The sequence below is a fragment of the Betta splendens genome, chromosome 22 (assembly GCF_900634795.4).
Source record: "Betta splendens chromosome 22, fBetSpl5.4, whole genome shotgun sequence".
Taxonomy (NCBI): Eukaryota; Metazoa; Chordata; class Actinopteri; order Anabantiformes; family Osphronemidae; genus Betta; species Betta splendens.
In genome coordinates this window covers 15,522,416-15,541,411 of record NC_040900.2, presented here as the reverse complement: position 1 = coordinate 15,541,411, position 18,996 = coordinate 15,522,416, and the positions used below count along the sequence as shown (strand labels likewise).

Here is an 18,996-nt window from a genome sequence, read left to right as displayed (position 1 = left end):
GGAAGTTTTGGGACATCCAGGATTTAATGTCTTTTAAACAACCCTGAATTTTGACTAGTTGATCTGTTCCATTTGGTTCCAAGGACATATACAGTATAGCTGAGTATCATCTGCGTAAAAATGAAAATTAATAGAATGCTTTCTAATAATCTCACCTAGAGGAGACATGTATAGGCTAAACAGAATTGGACCCAGCACAGAACCCTGTGGTACTCCATAGCTAATCCTTGTGCATGTGGAGAATTCATCATTAACATGAACAAACTGGAATCTGTTCAACAAATAGGATTTAAACCATCCCAATGCTGTTCCTTTAATCCCGATTCTATGTTCTAGTGTCTGTAATAGAATGTTATGATCAATTGTATCAAATGCAGCACTAAGATCTAACAAGATCTTAGTGCTGCATTTGGACAAGGACAAGGACAGAAACTAGACCATTGTCCGAAGCTAATAGAAGATCATTAGTGACTCTAACCAGAGCTGTTTCTGTGCTATGATGTTTTCTAAATCCTGACTAAAAATCTTCATACAGGTTATTCCCACTCAGGTGGTCAGATAATTGTTTAGCCACGATTTTTCCAAGAGTCTTGGAAATAAAGGGTAAATTTCAAATGGGCCTATAGTTGGCTAGTTCTCCAGTGTCCAGGGTTGTTTTTTTCAATAGAGGTTTGACCACAGCCACCTTAAAACCCTGTCGTACATAGCCTAGTTGTAAAGATTGGTTGATTTGATTTAATATGGACGAGCTGATTAAAGGTAGAATCTCTTTGAGTAATCTGGTTGGGATTGGATCTAGAAGACAAGTGGACGACCTGAAAGAGTTGATTATTGAGGTTAACTCCATATGAGTTATGGGGAAGAAGCTGTCAAGGTAAGACAGAGGATTTGGTATATTTAAAGTTGATGGATCTAGACAGTGCTTTCTGTCATTTGGAAGAAGTCGCTGCTGAATGTTTTTTCTAATGATGATAATTTTATTAGTAAAGTAGTTCATAAAGTCATTGCTGCTGAGATTTAAGGGGATAGTAGGCTCAACACAGCTATGACTCTTAGTCAGCCTGGCTACAGTGCTGAAAAGAAACCTGGGGTTGTTTTTGTTTTCCTCAATTAGGGAGGAATAATATGTTTTTCTAACAGCACAAAGTGCTTTTTTATATTTCATTAGACTGTCCTTCCATGCAATGCAGTTTACATTTATTTTGTTGGAACGCTACTGTCTTTCTAGTTGTCTGGTCCTTTGCTTTAGGCTGCGGATCTCTGAGTTATACCACGGAGCTAACCTCCTCTGATTCACTGTCTTCTTCTTCAGAGGAGCCACTGCGTCTAACATTGTACGTAGAGAAGCTGCAGCATCATCCACAAGACAGTCAACCTGTTCATAAGGATTAAGGTGACTGTTCTCTGTGTATCTACAAGACATTGAGGCAAAAGATGATGGAATTATCTGCTTGAATCTGGCAACAGCGTTGTCAGATAAACATCTGCTATAGTAACATTTCTTTCCAGCTGTTATAGGGTCAGTTGTGCTAAATTCAAAAGTTAATAAGAAATGGTCAGATAACAGAGGGTTTTGGGGAAGAACTATTAAATGTTCAATTTCAACCCCATGTGTCAGGACAAGATCGAGGGTGTGGTTAAAACGATGAGCGGGTTCATTTACCTGCTGTGTAAAACCAATAGTGTCTATTAAGGAGTTAAAAGCAGTGCTGAGACAGTTGCTGTCAACATCTACATGAATGTTAAAGTCTCCCACTACAATGACTTTATCTGTGCTAAGAACTAAGTCAGATAAGAATTCAGAGAATTCAGTTAAGAACTCCGAATATGGAGCTGGAGGACAGTAAACAATACAAAACACAACTGGCTTCTGAGTTTTAGAGTCTGGGTGGGAAAGGCTCAGAGTGAGGCTCTCAAATGAGTTATAACTATGTTTAGGTTTAGGAGTAATTAATAAATCTGAGTTATAAATTGCTGCTACTCCTCCACCTCTACCTGTACTTCTTGGAACATGATAGTTGATGTGACTCATTGGAGTCGACTCATTTAAAGTAACATATTCATCCTGCTGCAGCCAGGTTTCAGTGAGACAGAACAGATCTATGTGATGGTCACTTATCAAGTAAGTTATTAAAAAGGATTTAGATGAGAGAGATCTGATATTTAATAAACCACACTTTATTAGCTTACTGTTACTTTGTTCTGTAAGAGGAACTGTTTCGATGTTTATTAAATTCTGGTAAGTCACTCCTCTTTGATTTGTGTGTGACTTGTATAGTTTAGGTGGTCGAGAAGCAGACACAGTCTCTATGCGATAACTAAGAGTAGGAGTGGGTGGCGGCTGTAGAGAACATGCAGAAAGGCGTGTAAGACTGCGACTCTGTGTCCTGGGCTCCACTCTGAGTTGTCACGGAGTGGGGAGGCTAAGCAACATGGCCATGTTACTAGAAAGCAGAGAGGCTCCGTTCAACGTGGGATGGACGCCGTCTCTTCTAATCAGCCCAGGTTTTCCCCAAAAAGTGCTCCAATTAGCCACAAAGCCCACATCGTTTGCAGGACACCACCTAGACAACCAGCGGTGGAGCGATGACAGCCGGCTATACATGTCATCGCTGTTCACATTGGGGAGGGGTCCAGAGAAAACTACGGAGTCCGACATTATTTTGGCGAACGAACACACCGACTCAATGTTAGTTTTAGTGACTTCCGATTGGCGTAACCGGGCGTCATTAGCTCCTGCGTGTATTACGATCTTAGCGTACTTACGTTTATCCTTAGACAGGAGCTTAAGATAAGACTCAATGTCGCCCGCTCTGGCCCCAGGCAAACACTTAACTATGACCGCTGGATTCTCTAACTTCACGTTTCAGACTATGGAGTCACCGATGATCAAAGTGGGTTTCTCAGCGGGTGTGTCACTGAGTGACAATGCTGTGACGACTCCTTAATATTCTCCATTATCTTTACACTAATAGTTTGAACAATCTTTATGCTAAATTCAGATAAGGTTATTTTTATCACTGTACCACGTGTTTACTGAAAAGTCAGAAATTTCAACATTGCTCATATTGTTCAGATCAAAGATGGTAGCATGTCGTATCCTTATCATCCTTTAATTAACTTTGATGGATGGTCTGCGTGTCCCCCACTTAGTATATAGTTCACAAAATCAAACAACAAAACAACACAATGACCACTAATGAATTAATTTTGGTTCTTTAGTGGGCTTGTCCCCCACTTGGGAACTTTTGGTGGGAAGCTTTCTGGTTATAATCTGTTAGATCGTTCTTTCTATGTGGCCTGTATGCCACTTGTTGAAGAGTGTTGCGTGTAGTTTTGATTCATCTGTGTTTTGCGCGTGGAGGGTCATGGGCCTACGTCATCACTACCCCCCTTTGGCTTTGAGGCACCATGACCAAAGGAGAGTGAGGGCGTCAGAGCCATACGATAGTAGGCACATGATAAAGTACAATGATTTGCAAATGCTGTAAAAATGTTCCAACCAGTTCTGGATCGAATGTACAGGCAGGCCCAGAATGGTGCCTTGTTTGGTCAATGGATTAGCCTGACTAGTGGCGTCAGAGGGCGCCACAACGGTAAGGGTGCAGCATTGGACCTCTGTGGGCTGGTGGTGAGGGAGGGGCACAGGGTCACGGACTTGTGCCCAGATTCTGGAATGCTTGAGGTCTATTACTGGTTCCAAGCGGTTGAGTAGGTCTTGGCCTATCAATAGAGGAACCGTTTCCAGGGATGACACGTATACTGGATGAACAAACTTCATTGGACCAATAGACATATGGATCAAAGCCATGGCTGTAAGAATGGTCCCTGTAGGGGAGTAAGGTTGAATCTTCAGGGAGCATGGATGCAGTGTAAGCTGTTTGCCTGTCTGCTGCATCATTGATGTCAGTTTGTTGAGCAGTGCAGTAGATATTAAAGTGATGTCGGAAGCTGTGTCAAGAAGAGCCTCCTGTTTGAAGGTGTTTTCCATCCGTGACTGCTAAGTGAGGTTTTCGTGCAACCCCCTTTTTAGTGAGGTTCCCAAGAAATTGTAAGAAGGGTGGGTCACATGGAATGAGCGGATCATCATCATTGGGTGACTCATTAGAGTCCAGCGGAACCACCAAGACTGCACTGGAAGACTCTGGTGTCTCAGCCACACATGGTGTTAGGGCTGGAATGTGTGAGTGGCCCAGTCTCTGTAGGGCTTAGTGGAAGTTCTTTCTGAATAATCAGATCTAGCTGAGGATCTGGCTGTAAAGCTGTCAGTGACAAAACATCGGCTGTTCTATTCTTTTTCTCTCTGAGGTCTTGGGCAACTTGTTCAAGTGTCTCCAAGTCCTTTTCATTGAGGCCTGAGGCGTCAAAGTGGGGCTCATGTGGGGTATTTCTGTTCTCCACATAACCATTTCTATTCTCTTTATTAAAGGATTTGCGCCAAGGAGGACCAGGAGATATGTAATCTCGATGGTAACCGTTCTGTGCGTGTGGTCGTTCACCTTTGTCCCCCCTTTGCACTCGGAAGTCACTTCTGTGCTGAGGGTTAGGTTGATCTTCAAAGGAAGTAGAGGAAGGATGTTCCCTTTCATACTTCATAGAATTTGGCCTTTTGTCAGACCAAGATGACTTGGAATGGCTACGCCATGGGTTAGTTTTCTGAAACCTGTATGGTTCATGACTATCTTGAGGTCGATGGGATCTCCAGGGAGTTCTTTCGGTGTCCTTTGAGCCACCATCATAGGCTCCTTCTAATCTCAGAGGTAAATGTTTGGTGTCAATGTTGAACACAGTGCTTGGCTCAGGATTCTTTTGATGAATCTCTGTGTCTTGCAAACCCCAACGATGCCAGTTCACGTAAGTGTTGGCTGGAGGAGTTGCGTGGATTTGCTGAAATGCCAAGATGACTGCTAGTAGCAGGATGGAGGTTTTTGATAAAAAGTGTTTTGAAGTTTACGTCTTCCTCCATTCCTGGTTCATTTCTAGAGCCGAAGTAGGCTCGAAGAAGGTGTCGGTAGTACGCCTGAGGATCTTCCTGTCGGGCTTGCTTAATAGCAATAGCTGCATTAAGTCCAGATTGTGAGACAGTATCACTGTATTCCCGCTCTAGAGCATCGCATAGCAGGTCATAATCATCTCTGATTATGCTGGGTTGTCGTTCTATCTATTATCTATTATATCTATTCTAGGGTCATTGGACACGCTGGTATTAGGGTTTTTCAACTCATTGGTTGGCGCCATCTTACCAGTGTTTTGGTTACTGAGGTTGGTCAGCAGCTCCCTAGAATTTAGTGGTTCTCAATTAATCACAAAAAAATTTGACTCCTTCCTGATTGTATCTTTATACAGGTGAGGAGGCACCTAATCAGTTATTTAAATTCAAACGCTTCTTTAACTAGAGTAGATCAAAGGAATGAAATTTTTTATGGAAGTTATTTCTAAAAAAAAATTCTATACACAATATGGCAATCAAAGATAACAGGTAAAATTCAATCAAATAGAATAAGCTAAAAAAATTGCAAAGGTAATTTAGCCCACTCAAAAAAAATTCAATAATAGTTAGCAATATCAAAGTATTTGCAGTCTATATTCAAAGATCAGCAGTTACCTATCAATTAATTTTAACTTTAAGAAAAGGAGAACTCATTAAAGTCATACAATGTATGATTTAATCAAAGGTGGGTAAATAGGATTAAATGTGACTAGTCATAAGCAAAACAGTGTTTATCAACAATTAAGGCTATTTAAATCCAACTATGAGATGCACTGGGCCTACTCTGCTGGAATGCCTGCTTTCTGACTCAGTTAACCAAATCGGCCACTGGGTGGAGGCAGAGAGTATCACTCGGATTTTAATTCCGTTTAAGGACGACATGCGCTCTCGACTGGGAGGCGCTGTAAGGCGGTGACGTCAGCACCGACAACTTTTGGGCACGCCCCTTGAAAGGCGCTCGCTGCAGGTAAAGTTTTAGGTCAGTTGCGCTCTGAATGCAGGTCAGAGCCTTTAGTTCATACACTTAAGTTTAGCACGGCGGCTACATGCTTTGGGCTCCAAGGCCTAGCAACAGTTCAACGTTTGAACTGAACAGTATCGAGTCTTAACAACTTCGGATCATTTATTTCCCACTTGGCATTGCACAGTGGGCAACTTCAACGTTTTCACTATTTAACCGGTTTTCTTCAATAACAATAAGGAGTCCATATGACTCACCAAGATAATGTGCAATAAACGTCACTCTTCCCCTGTCAAACAGTTCGTTTTAACAGTTTATAGGGAGCTGGGTAGCTAATCCACCTGCTCTAAAGGGAAGGTCTGGATCAGAGGTGAATTAACTGGAACACGCACAGAATCGACTTAATCCAGGGCGCAGCCCTTAGTTCTGGAACACGTAGCAACCAAGGAACTCGCCAACAAGGCCTTTAATTTTACGGCGACGCTCAGTTATAACAATGTTTGCAAACACGCTTCAATCAAAACAATATTCTTCTTCTACGTATTTCTGACTTCGTCAGCAACGCTTTACTATCTGCGCGCCCCTCTCGGCTGGAGGACTTGCGCGGCGCAGACTTAAACAACAACACTCCACAGCGCACTGCCGTGTCAACTTGTTTTATTGTAAACCAACTAAGCTTTAGATCAAAATTTTTCGAACGTCAAACAAGAAATGCACCAACAACTGATTCTATTCAACCGAACTATGGTTCCCAACCTTCTCAGACAAGCAAAGGTATGAAATAACGCCTCACGCGGACGGCACCAATAATATGTAGCGGATTCAAATTATTAAGAGTTTGATATTAATGCAGAAACATTAATATACCTCGAAGCTGGGGCACTAGGTTTGTTTTAAAGCTGAAACCACGCTTGTATTAATCTAGTCAACGACAGATGTCAATTCAATGAGTTACTACTCATGAACAACAATAACCACTTTCTTGTGATAAAACCAAATCAGTCTCTTATGCCGTGAATTCTTGTTGCGGTTCAGTGACCTCTGCTTAAATCTGAAGAACAATGCACACAAAACCAGATTCCTTTTAACGTTTTATTAATCTAACACTACTGGATATATGAATAACATAATATGGAAATACTCAAATAAACAGAATAGAAAATGAGAGAACGATCAGAATGAGATGATGAACAGTGAATGAATCAATGAGTGAAAACACAAAGAATGGTCAAGACCTGAGTGTGTGATGGCTTTGATCAAGCGAAAAGAGTATTTGTCTCTAACTAATTCGAATCCAAGTATAACTAATCAATTTGGAATGTTCAATTTTAGAGCTTTGAGAAACACCAGAATTCTCAGAGGTTCAGAGATGTTCGTCTTGCCTTAGTTTAGAGCTGTAGCTGTTGTGCAGCGTCTCCCGTTACCAGTTCGGTTGAGCAGGCGTGCCCTCTCTGGTCCAGGTGCCGCGGCCTCTGGGCCAGGAATCGTCGCCCGCGGTGATGATGACGGCTCGGGGTCAGCGAAGTAACAGTCAGCCAGGCTGGACTTCCAAGGTGTTTCAAAGCTTCAGCGCTGCTTAAACTAGCCCAAAAGGGAAATAGGCTGGAATCTAATTTAACTAGTTCGATCAAAAATAGCGAGTCAATTAAGATTGTAATAGTTTCAGTTTCGCGGAGTTTCTTGATGACTTTCTAACGTTACAAATTTCGTCGTTCGTTCGTGTTTCTAAGTTTAACTTAGGTTTACAAAATTTAAGAACAAAGGAAAATTAAAGAAAAGTAATGCGACGCAAAAAGAAAAGATGAAAGAAGTTTGAAGATAGAGGGAAATCCGATTCCACCAGGTTGTCACTGGTTTAAATACCCCAGGGACAGTGGTCACTGCAGGGCGGAGAAATGAGTTCAACCAGTGGTGAAGAGTTCCACCTCTACAGATCAGGAATCAAACTATTGGATTTCGATTGCTAAATCTGGGATAACTAAGCTTTCCTCTTTTCATCAAGCTCAAAGTTCTATCACACCATAACACAATAAACATTTAATGATCACTTTGACACTCAAATGAGCAGAGAAGTCAGAATGGTTAAACATCAATATTAAATGCATAGAATATTAAGGTCTTATACGTGGTCCCTTACAACGCTGTAACAAATTAAATGTTATTTGTCACGTTTCATGTCACTTCCTGGTTTTACTTTGAAGTACAGTCGTAGCACTTCAATGTGTCAGCCTTTACGGCAATCTGTTTGCATTTTCAGCGCGGTATCACCGGGTTTTTAGCGCGTTGGAGCTGTGTTGCGTCTATTTGGCCTATAGGTGGCGATCAGCCCCCACACTGGCTTTTATGACGCTGTCTTAGATATAGGCCCATTTAGGACTAGTAACAATGCCCCTGTGGTGCAATGGTTTGTTTATGGTTAACAGCCTTGATGTGTCATTTTTTTCCCCGGGTTCAAATCCCGGTGGGAGCAGAAGTGTAATTACTGAACATTTTTATATTTTCGCATACATGACAGGCTGCCTGTATCATTTAGCAGAGCTACAGCCATGTTCCCAAGAGGTTCACCAGCCGCTTTCGGCAGTGAGTCATAGACGGACGTTGTTCTGCCCGCTTTCATGTAAACACGGAACTCTTCACAGTTTTTTCAAACGTAGATTTTGTTAATTTCAAAGTAACCAGCTGTTTATTTCATTATTCCCTCTTTCATGTCCGTCTGGTGAATGAAAGTGGGCGTGGCCATCCACGTCCCACAGCAGGGACACTGGGGGAAGGGGAAACGCTCATCAACACGCAGGACAAAGATCTGCGTTTCTCTGCTGCTACAGCCTCGGCTGCGTTGGGTTGTTAGTGTCCCTTTCACCTGTACCATATGAAATGTGTTCCTACAAAGTTGATCAGCCGCTTTCAGAATCAGAATCGTTTATTCCCCAGGTTTGAACAGGGCAAACATTTTTTTTTAATCACATACGGTTTGCACTGTAACGTCACCAAAAATTACGAAAAAACGACAGTTCAGTTTTAATAAATGTGCAATAAAAATATAAACAGAAAACGCTTGAAAGCGTTTCCGTTTCATATTCCGTTTATTTCGTTATTTTCCATTTCACCTGTACCACATAAAGTCATGAGCCATGTTCCTAAGAGGTTCACCAGCCGCTTTCAGCGTGACGCACGCATGGACGTTGTTCTGCCCGCTTTCATGTAGACACAAAACTCATCAAAGTAAAAGAGAGCTCAGTGCATCATTTGCAATTACAACAGGCTGAAAGAGGAGGCTGTAGCAGAGGAACACAGGTCTTTGTCCTGTATGTTGATGCGCCCACTCCCACAGTCAGCGCTTACCTTTGCTACGGGACGTGGATGGCCCCGCCCACTTTTATTTATCAGACAGATATGAAAGTGGGAATAACGAAATAAACGGAATGTAAAGTAAAATGCTTTGAAGAGTTTTGTCTACATCAAAGCGGAAAAATCACATGTGAACGTTTTAATTTTTTTTGTAAATAAAAATAATGTTTGCCCTGTTCAAACCTGGGGAATAAAAACGATTCTGAAAGCGGCTGATCAGCTTCGTAGGAACACATTTCATATGGTAGAGGTGAAAGGGACACTAACAACCCAACGCAGCCGAGGCTGTAGCAGCAGAAAACCGCAGTTTTTTGTCCTGCGTGTTGATGTGTGTTTCCCCTTCCCCCAGTGTCCCTGCTCTGGGACGTGGATGGCCCCGCCAACTTTCATTCACCAGACGGACATGAAAGAGGAAATAACGAAATAAACAGCTGGTTAACTTTGTAGGAACATGGCTGTAGCTCTGCAATGTCTTTATGTGGAACAGGTGAAAGGAGTAATAACGAAATAAACGGAATATAAAACGGAAACGCTTTCAAGCGTTTTCTGTTTAATTTTTTATTGCACATTTGTTAAAACTTGATGGGTGTCTCTCTTTTGAGTTTTGTCTTCGGCTAAATAAGTGTAAAACAGTCCTTATTACTCATGCAGAATCAATATATGCAGAACAAACAACTTGCTGCATTATTGAGTCAGAGATCTACTGAGTCCTGGCGTTCTGGCATACCATAGAGAGAGTTTATTACAATTTATTTATTTTTATTATATAATATTCTCTACAAGTTAGCAGTGGTAGTCTGCCAGACTTGTGTGAAATACCATAAGAAGAGCATTTAAAAAAGTCAAATGAAAGGTTTTGGCGTCTCACAGCTACGTAGGTGCAGCTGATCACGCGCCCGATCTCCCATGGAGTCTTTCCTTGTCTCAGAGCTAAAGTATTTTACACCTATTGACTGAGTGGAGACAATATGTTAATGTCTCTGTGCCAATACGTAGTAGGGGATGGGGTTTGAAGTTTGCTTTGCAACTGAATCAACATCAGACGCCGTAACTCGCGCGGAGCGAGTTCCAAATCCACTGTGTTGCCTGTGTAATAAAACTTTGTTTTTCTTCAGATATTGTGGTAAATGTCATTACGGTAAAGTATAATAATGCAGCTTCCGTTTAAAGGGCACATTGACTATGTCTTAGTGTTTTAACTGTTTAATTGAGCACCTTAAAAGTGGTCAAAGTGGTTTATGCTGCAGAGCAGGACTTATTTTCGTTTTCATTCAGTAAAAAACGTTATCATTTATCGTGCGTAATAGGCACATGTAAAACAAACAAGCTGCTGCATTAATGCGTTGTTGATCTGCTGAGTCCTGATGTTCTGACGCGCCATAGAGAAAAAAATTACAGGACATACTGTATAAGGACAGCAGCAACTTCAGCAGTTGACAACAAACACTAGCGCGCATTGACAACTTGATCCAAGTCATCTGCCTATGAATAAGCGGCTCCTCAGCACCATCATTGGAACGTCACATCACTGTCTGCTTCAGACGGTGACGCCACTTCCCCGATTCTCTGGTTTCCTGCATTTGACAAGCATACATTTCTGGTTAAGCTCTACCTGGACACATCATCTGTCATTCGGGCTTTTCATTCAGAGTCAGAGCAAACTATAGGTCATTGCGGTCGGAGTAAATTTTAAGCATTTGATTAACCTTAAAAGCTGCTATAACGCGAGAACGACTTAGTTTTTCGTTCTCTGCTTTTTTCTCAAAACGAAAAATCAGCTTAAAATCCAACTCCGTGCCTTGTGTCGAAAAAACAACAACACTCGAATTCCGTTTGTCGCTCATATAAAGAGAGGACGAAACAAATCCAGTTTGTTTTGTATTTTTTCCTCATAATCAACAAACATCACGCGCTGGCGACGCGCACGTACTGCGGTAAAAAAGGTGGTCGCTTTGAAGTGCTACGACTGTACTTCCTTTTCTCGTTTCAGTTGTTCACTCCCCGGTTCATTTAGCACACCTGTCAGGAATTAGTTAATCAAGCACCAGTATTTAGTCTTCACCTCTCACACACTCTAGCTGCCAGATTGTCAACTCATAGCACTTCGATCCAGCGTTCCCGTATAGTCTCATGTGTTTGATCCTGATTATCCTGACCACTGAGTCCTGTCTGATCCCTGCCTGTACCTTCGTTTGGATACGAGCCCTGCTCGATCATTTGGCCCATGAGTTTTGCCTAGTCCTCATCTATACCATCGCTGTGCTTCCCTGTGAACCGAACCTTTGCCTGCCTATTGGACCTGATATTGCCTGCTCCTTGCCTGTACTTAAAGACCGTGCTTCTCGTGTATGAACCTTGCCTGTCCCTGACGCTGTCTCTGCCTGGCCTCGTTTAAACCAGCAAAACCTCTCATGTATGACTCTGCCTGATCTGACCCCGTACCTGGAATAAACCATCCTTTTACCACCGTCAAGCTGTGTGCGCTGTGCATTTGGGTCCTCATCCGTGTGTTTGTGACAGAACAATCTGGCCAGACTTGGACCCAGCCAGCGCCAGCCTGCACCCAGGTCTGTTACGGTTTTTTCCCTTGTTTTTCCCCTCTTTCTCTGTTCGTTCGGCTCCGTGCATAACCACGCACTGGAGCGATGGAATTTATTCCCCCGAGCTTACCGGAGGATACCCGTGGCGATTTCCAGAGGCTAGCGAAGGAATACGCGGAAGCCGGCAGTTCCAAGGTTCGGCTCGGCATTGTAGATTTGGCCATTGAAATCCTGGAGGAGGAGTTTTGGTGGCGTGAGTGCAGGCACTCTTTGACAGTCTCCAGCTGAGGCGGAGGGATTTGGCACACGCGCTGCGCGCATCGTCTGCCCGTGTCTCCGTAGCTGTTCCTGTCGCCGCTCCGGCGTTTCATGTCTCCGTTCCTGCCGCCAACCCAGCGGATCCTGTTCACGTTTCTGTCGCCGTTCCGACGGTTCACATTCCTGTCACCGCTCCTGCGCCTCCAACCCAGGCTCCCAACGCCGCTGCCTCTGTTCGCCACTCGGACCCAGCTACAGAGACCCAGCCCCCGCCGCTCTCAGCGCCACAGACGACGGTCAGCCGCAGGCGCCCCCGACGACGTCGGCAAGGGCACGGTTCCGGGGTCCAGGGCCCAGAGACCTCGGTCGCGGTGACCGAGCAGCTCTCCTCTCCCGCAGAGGATTCCCTTGGTTCCCCTACTCACTGCGTCATCTTAATTGCAGGCATCCCCGATAGCGTCGCACAACGGATCGCCTCTCTTTTCCCTATCTAATGAACACTGCTGATTCGACAGCAGACCAGGGCACGAGGGAGCAACTATTTGAGGAGGCAGCTGCCCTTATCCTGAGGGAACCTGCCCTGCGTGTGGCCCTGCAGCCTCCCAGGCCTGCAGCCAGCAGCCACGCCAGATCCCACATCTCAGCCAGGTCAGTTTTGTCAAGCTCAGGTTCCAGTGCAGCCCTGCCACGCTCAGGCTCCAGCCCCAGTCCAGTCGTGCTCTGCTCAGGCTCCAGCCCCAGTCCAGTCGTGCTCTGCTCAGGCTCCAGCCCCAGGCCATTCGTGCTATGCTCAGGCTCCAGCCCCAGTCCAGTCGTGCTCTGCTCAGGCTCCAGCCCCAGTTCAGTCGTGCTCTGCTCAGGCTCCAGCCCCAGTTCAGTCGAGCTCCGTTCAGACTCCAGCCCCAGTTCAGTCGAGCTCCGTTCAGGCTCTAGCCCCAGCCCAGTCAAGCTCCGTTCAGGAGGAGGTCGTGCCTGCCGCAGTCCCTGCCGACCTCCAGGGGGAGGTTGCGCCTGCCGCAGTTCCTGCCGACCTCCAGAAGGGGGTCGTTCCTGTCGCAGCTCCCGCTGCAGTTCATGTCGACCTCCAGGAGGGGGACGTTCCTGTCGCAGTTCCTGTCGACCTCCAGGAGGAGGTCGTTCCTGTCGCAGCTCCCGCATCGGTTCCTGGCGGCTCGGCTCCGGCCGCACCTGCATCGGTTCCTGGCGGCTCGGCTCCAACCGCACCTGCATCGGTTCCTGGCGGCCCGGCTCCAACCGCACCTACATCGGTTCCTGGCGGCCCGGCTCCGGCCGCACCTGCATCGGCTCCTGGCGGCTCGGCGCAGGCCGCACCTGCATCGGTTCCGGGCGGCTCGGCCCCGGCCGCACCTGCATCGGTTCCTGGCGGCTCGGCTCTGGCCGCATCTGCATCGGTTCCTGGTGGTCCGGCGCTGACCGCATCTGCATCGGTTCCTGGTGGTCCGGCGCTGACCACGTCTCCACGTTTGTCCTCGGTTCTGGTTCGTCTGCCGGACTGGTGGCCTCGCCCTCGTCACCTACTGCCGGTTGGGTGGCGCTGCGTCCTGCGGCGTCGTCCGCTGCGGCTCTGCCTTCGTCGGGGCCGCTCACCTGGGGAACGTCCCCTCCTGCCACGACGTTGGCGCGGACTCTGCCGTCATCTTCCACCGCGATTCTGGGGTCCTCGGATCACCTGCGCCGGGAGGAGGAAGGACTTGGCTCCGCCCTCCCGGACTCCGCCAGCCTGGCTTTTGGGCATGGGGAGTGCCGTCTCGGCCTGGTGGCCGCGCAACCTGCCCTCCCCTTGCCGCCATCCCCCGTGAAGGGACAGTCTGGACCTTGTTTTTGTGTTTTGGACTCATCATGGACTCAACTTCCTGCCCTGTCTCATGTCCTTGTCGTTATTGTTGTTGTCTCTGTTTTGACCCTCCTCCGGTCCTCCCTCCGCCCACCCTGCTTGTCTGCCCTGTCGGGGAGGGATTCGGTCCCTCCTCCTGAGACCACCCTCTGCCCGCCCTGGTTTGGGGGGGGTGTCTTCCGTGGGCGCCGTGGAAGACGCCCTGGGGGTGGGGGGGTATTGTCACGTTTCGTGTCACTTCCTGGTTTTACTTTGAAGTACTTCCTGTTCTCGTTTCAGTTGTTCACTCCCCGGTTCATTACCTGTCAGTAATTAGTTAATCAAGCACCAGTATTTAGTCTTCACCTCTCACACACTCTAGCTGCCAGATTGTTAACTCATAGCACTTTGATCCAGCGTTCCCGTATCGTCTCATGTGTTTGATCCTGATTATCCTGACCACTGAGTCCTGTCTGATCCCTGCCTGTACCTTCGCTTGGATACGAGCCCTGCTTGATCATTTGACCCGTGAGTTTTGCCTAGTCCTCATCTGTACCGTCGCTGTGCTTCCCTGTGAACCAAACCTTTGCCTGCCTATTGGACCTGATATTGCCTGCTCCTTGCCTGTACTTAAAGACCGTGCTTCTCGTGTATGAACCTTGCCTGTCCCTGACGCTGTCTCTGCCTGACCTCGTTTAAACCAGCATAACCTCTCGTGTATGACTCTGCCTGATCTGACCCCGTACCTTGAATAAACCATCCTTTTACCACCGTCAAGCTGTGTGCGCTGTGCATTTGGGTCCTCATCCGTGCGTTCGTGACATTATTCATGATGACTGGTCTTGTCTTAAGCAACCCCCAGTAAACACTAAAACATACACGAATAATAAATGCAAGTAAAATCAAATTTTCAATGACCTAATCTGGACATTACTAATTAAACAATTGTAACACTTAAAAATGTAATACAATAATGAGGATACCAAATTGTAGCTGGTGGAAATAGTCTGTGCATGTTGCACAGATTAAAAGAAGTAAAGAAGGTGACTCTATCTATTTCAACTTTTCTGCCTACACACAAAGGAAAGTCCCTTTGTAACTTTATGAATTTCCTGGCAAATCTGTAGATCAGGCATTAAACATCACACAGAAACCAATCTAATATCAAATAAAAACATTTTGTCCACAGAATACAATGACATCTGTTTCATGGAAGTTGAAAGCTCTGGTGCATCTGAACCAGAACTTGTGTCCAAATGAAGTCTCTCGTTATCTTGACGAGCACATTCCACATTTTATGGCTGGTGGTCCCAGTTCTGGGAGAGGCAGCTTCTCAGTGATAATTGTGACAGCCTGTCCTTTTGGATGATAACCAGAGGTGGAATCCTGTGAGATTTACAGGTAGATCAACAAAGTGGACTCATGGTTCTTTGATATGGACATTTGAGATGTTGGCACTAATTGGTGCCTGTTGTGATAGAAACCAGCCTCCTGTGGTGGAGAAAGGTTCAGGGTCCCTTATCTCTGGGGACTGGAGAGGACGTAGAGGCTCTTCAAAGGAGGGAGTTAAGTTCACATGTAGGTCAGGTTACCTCAGTCCAGACATGGATTGCTACAGAGGACACGCACAGCAGTGAGTGATGTGGACATGTACACAGTTACACAGTACACATAACATAAACACATAAGTTTGTTTATTGCACCTAGTCTGTTCCTGTACTGTGACATTTAGCCTTCGCGCCGCTTGAGGCGCTCCTGGGGTTTTTGTGTGGGTCTGTTCTGAGCTCATTTCCTGTCTAATTAGTTGACCCACCTGTTTTGGTTTGTATTTAAGGGATGTCTTTTGTTTCACACACTTGTTGGTGTGTACGCGGTTGTAGCCTGTGAGCTACACCAATGTTACGGTTAAAGAGGGGAGAGTTAAAGAAGTGGAGTTCCTTTTGTTCATTTGATGTCCTGTCTCACCAGTTACGGTTTGTGACTTGTGTTTTATGTTTCATGTTTAGGATCTTGCCCGTGATACGGAGCGTGTTTAGTTAGCCTGTTGAACAGTGCTGTATATTAGTTATTAGTTGCAGTGAGTTTATGTTATGTTTTGTGTTCCACGTGTAGGTTTCTGCCCGTAGTGTACGGAGCATTTAGTTTTGATAGGGAGTTTAGTTGTTAATAACGCATTGCAGCGATTTTTAGTTCTCGCCTGTGTTGTGTTGAACTGGCTCCTGCCACGCAGTGATGTTATGTTGTGTGTGTGTGTGTGTGTGTGTGTGTGTGTGTGTGTGTGTGTGTGTGTGTGTGTGTGTGTGTGTGTGTGGAATAAATCTTTGATGTTAATTATTAGACTGTATTGAGTTGTGCATTTGGGGTCTCCCCCCTCTCCTGTGTTCCCTGCGACCTGGTCTGCCGGTTGCGTCCAGGTGTCTGTGTTAAGGGGAATTACTCGCAGAGTGCTGTTGTAGCGCGACGGGTCGCAGCTGTGTGCTGGATGCACGTTGGCATCAGTGCCAACTCCTCCGCTCAGTGTGAGCGCGTTTTCCTCCCGGTTCAGTGAGAGCCGTAGCTTCCCCGGTCGGAGCGGGTGCAGTCATTGTTCCTCTCCAACGCATCTCCTCTCCTGCCTCAGGGTTCCATCATGCCCCGCCGGGTTAGGGTTAGGGAACCGATGGGGGGGAGTGTTCAGTAGGTTCCCTGTCAAACCCCGAGTTCATAACATGTACCTACCTATCAAATTACAAAACACACTCGGCATCCTTGCTGCATTTGTGTTGAAATGCAAAACTCTACAGCCTAGTAGTGATTTTGGATGATGAGTCTTATGATCTGTACATTATTAATTTTTTCCCCCAACTAATATGGCTAAAATAAATTTAAATATAGCAGAAATTCCTAAAACTATTCACAAAACAAATATGTGTAACATACATCGTATAAATTTTTTTAAATACAACCCAGTTTTCATTTACATTCAGGATAATGTTCATTTGTTCACCAGCGGTGCATATAACATGAAGACACAGTTTTATCCAAATCATCTGCAATAATTTGTTTTTGTTATGATCCACATGCCGCATTGGCCACAATACCAAGGTGGATCCCCAAAGAATAGGCAACAGAACCGACTTGAAAAAATAGAACAAGCTTTATTCAAAAATGATGGAAGCAGCAGCCAGTCAATTTTCCCTTGCAGACAACTAAGGGCAAGAAAAGAATAACATGAGTCAACGAGAAAAGCGAACGCCCAAACTGGCAAGAGTAGCTGGCATGGGGAAACGAGTCAGAAAAATACTGAGAGATAGAAATATTGAGACTATAGAGACAGATGATGATCCGATAGATGAGGCGAGGTGACCAACCCATGAGTAACTGCTGATGACAAGCTGTTCGGGGTTTCAGCTGGTTCAGTAAAGTAATTAGATTGAAAGAAACAAAAACCCTAGTGTAGGAACATTCTTCTCAAAAAAAGTCCCGGATTCAACAGCTCTTCGATCACTGAAACTCAAAACAAAAACACACACACAACGTGCAAAAAATCCTCATAGATTTCCATTTAAGTCGCACTAAAAATATGGAGCCAGAAGAAAAAGTGTAGTACAAAAACATGAACACTACAAAGTCAAACACACATAAATACTATCAAACAAAAATCACAACGCTTGTCATTACAACCCAATTCAAGATCAGGATGATGATCAGAATGAGCTGCATGAAAGTCCCGTAACAAATCATAGGACTGGACAGGCTTCAGACGAGAAACATGAAGGTAGGGTGGATGCGAATATAGCCCGGTAGAAGAAGCCGTACCGCCACTGGATTGATCACCTTGTCCTCAGAAAATAGGCCAATAAAGCAAGCCAATTTAGGATTGTCCACCGTGAGTGGGACGTTTCTCGTGGCCAACCAAACTTTCTGTTCCTTGCAGTGACGAGGAGCAGGTTGCCTGTGACGATTGACTTGTGTACAGTAGAAGGAGACTGAAGTCAACAAGGAACAGGTAGCAGGCGTGACCTTAGTCCTGGAACACGTGGGGCATATCTGCAAAACCTCTGCAGCAAAGTCTTAATGGTGTGGGTCATCCCAGAATGGACCATGAGCCGAGAATTGTGGCAAAACTGCAACACCTGCGATCGTAGATGGGAAGGCACAATCAGAAAGCAAAAAGAACAAGCTGGAGGAGCAACCTTACCCCGATTAGCTGCCATCAAAGACTCTTAAAGATCCAAGTGGAAGGCCCCCAATCTAACAGAGTCTGAGAGAATAAACTTGGACTTATTAATGGTGTCCGACGTAGCATACAGGCATGACAATGCATCAGCTCTGTTGTTCAGTTCCCTGGGCTAAAAGACAGTGTAAACTGAAAGCATTAAAAGAATTGCCCACTGAGTCTGGCGTGAGTTCAACCGTTTAGTAGTCCTGATATACTCAAGGTTCTTGTGATCACTTACCTCAAAGAACGGGTGATTAGCCCCCTCCTGCCAGTGTCGCCACTTCTCCAAAGCAAGTTTCACAGCCAACAGTTCCTGATTCCTCACATCATAGTTTCTTTCTGCAGGAGATAGCTTGTTGGAGAAAAATGCACAAGGGTGTAACTTGGTATCACCTGGACAAAACAGCCCATACCCCTGATTCAAATGCATCAATCTCCACTATGAATGGAAGCTCTGGAATAGGCAAGGTAAAAATGAGAGCAGTAGTAAAGAGTACCTTTAACCTCTGAAAAGTGACTTGGGCTGCCGCGGTCCATTTGCACCTGATTAAGGTCAGTTGATGCAGTGTGGCAGCAATAATCCATAATGATTCTGCTACAAAAATTTGCAAAACCCAAAAGGTGCTGCAACTGTCTCCTATCTGCAGTCGGTGCCCAATCTTTAACTGGCGCAACCCTGTCTGGGTCTATGGTGATCTGTTCAGGACTGATTACAAAGCCCAAAACGGATGTGGTGGACAAACAAAATTCACTTTTCTCCACTAGGACATTGTAACATGGCCCGCACATGTTGAACATGCTCTGACTCAGTCTGTGAATATATTAACACAGTTTTTAGTCTTGCAGTACATTAGTATCTTGTTT

General features: G+C 45.3%; 1 protein-coding gene across 25 annotated transcripts in view; it reads left to right on the top strand.

Annotated features, from left to right (window-relative positions):
• Positions 1 to 18,996, top strand: part of myt1lb (myelin transcription factor 1-like, b) — a 227,492-nt gene that overhangs the window by 45,763 nt on the left and 162,733 nt on the right. The gene's annotated exons all lie outside the window — the stretch shown is intronic.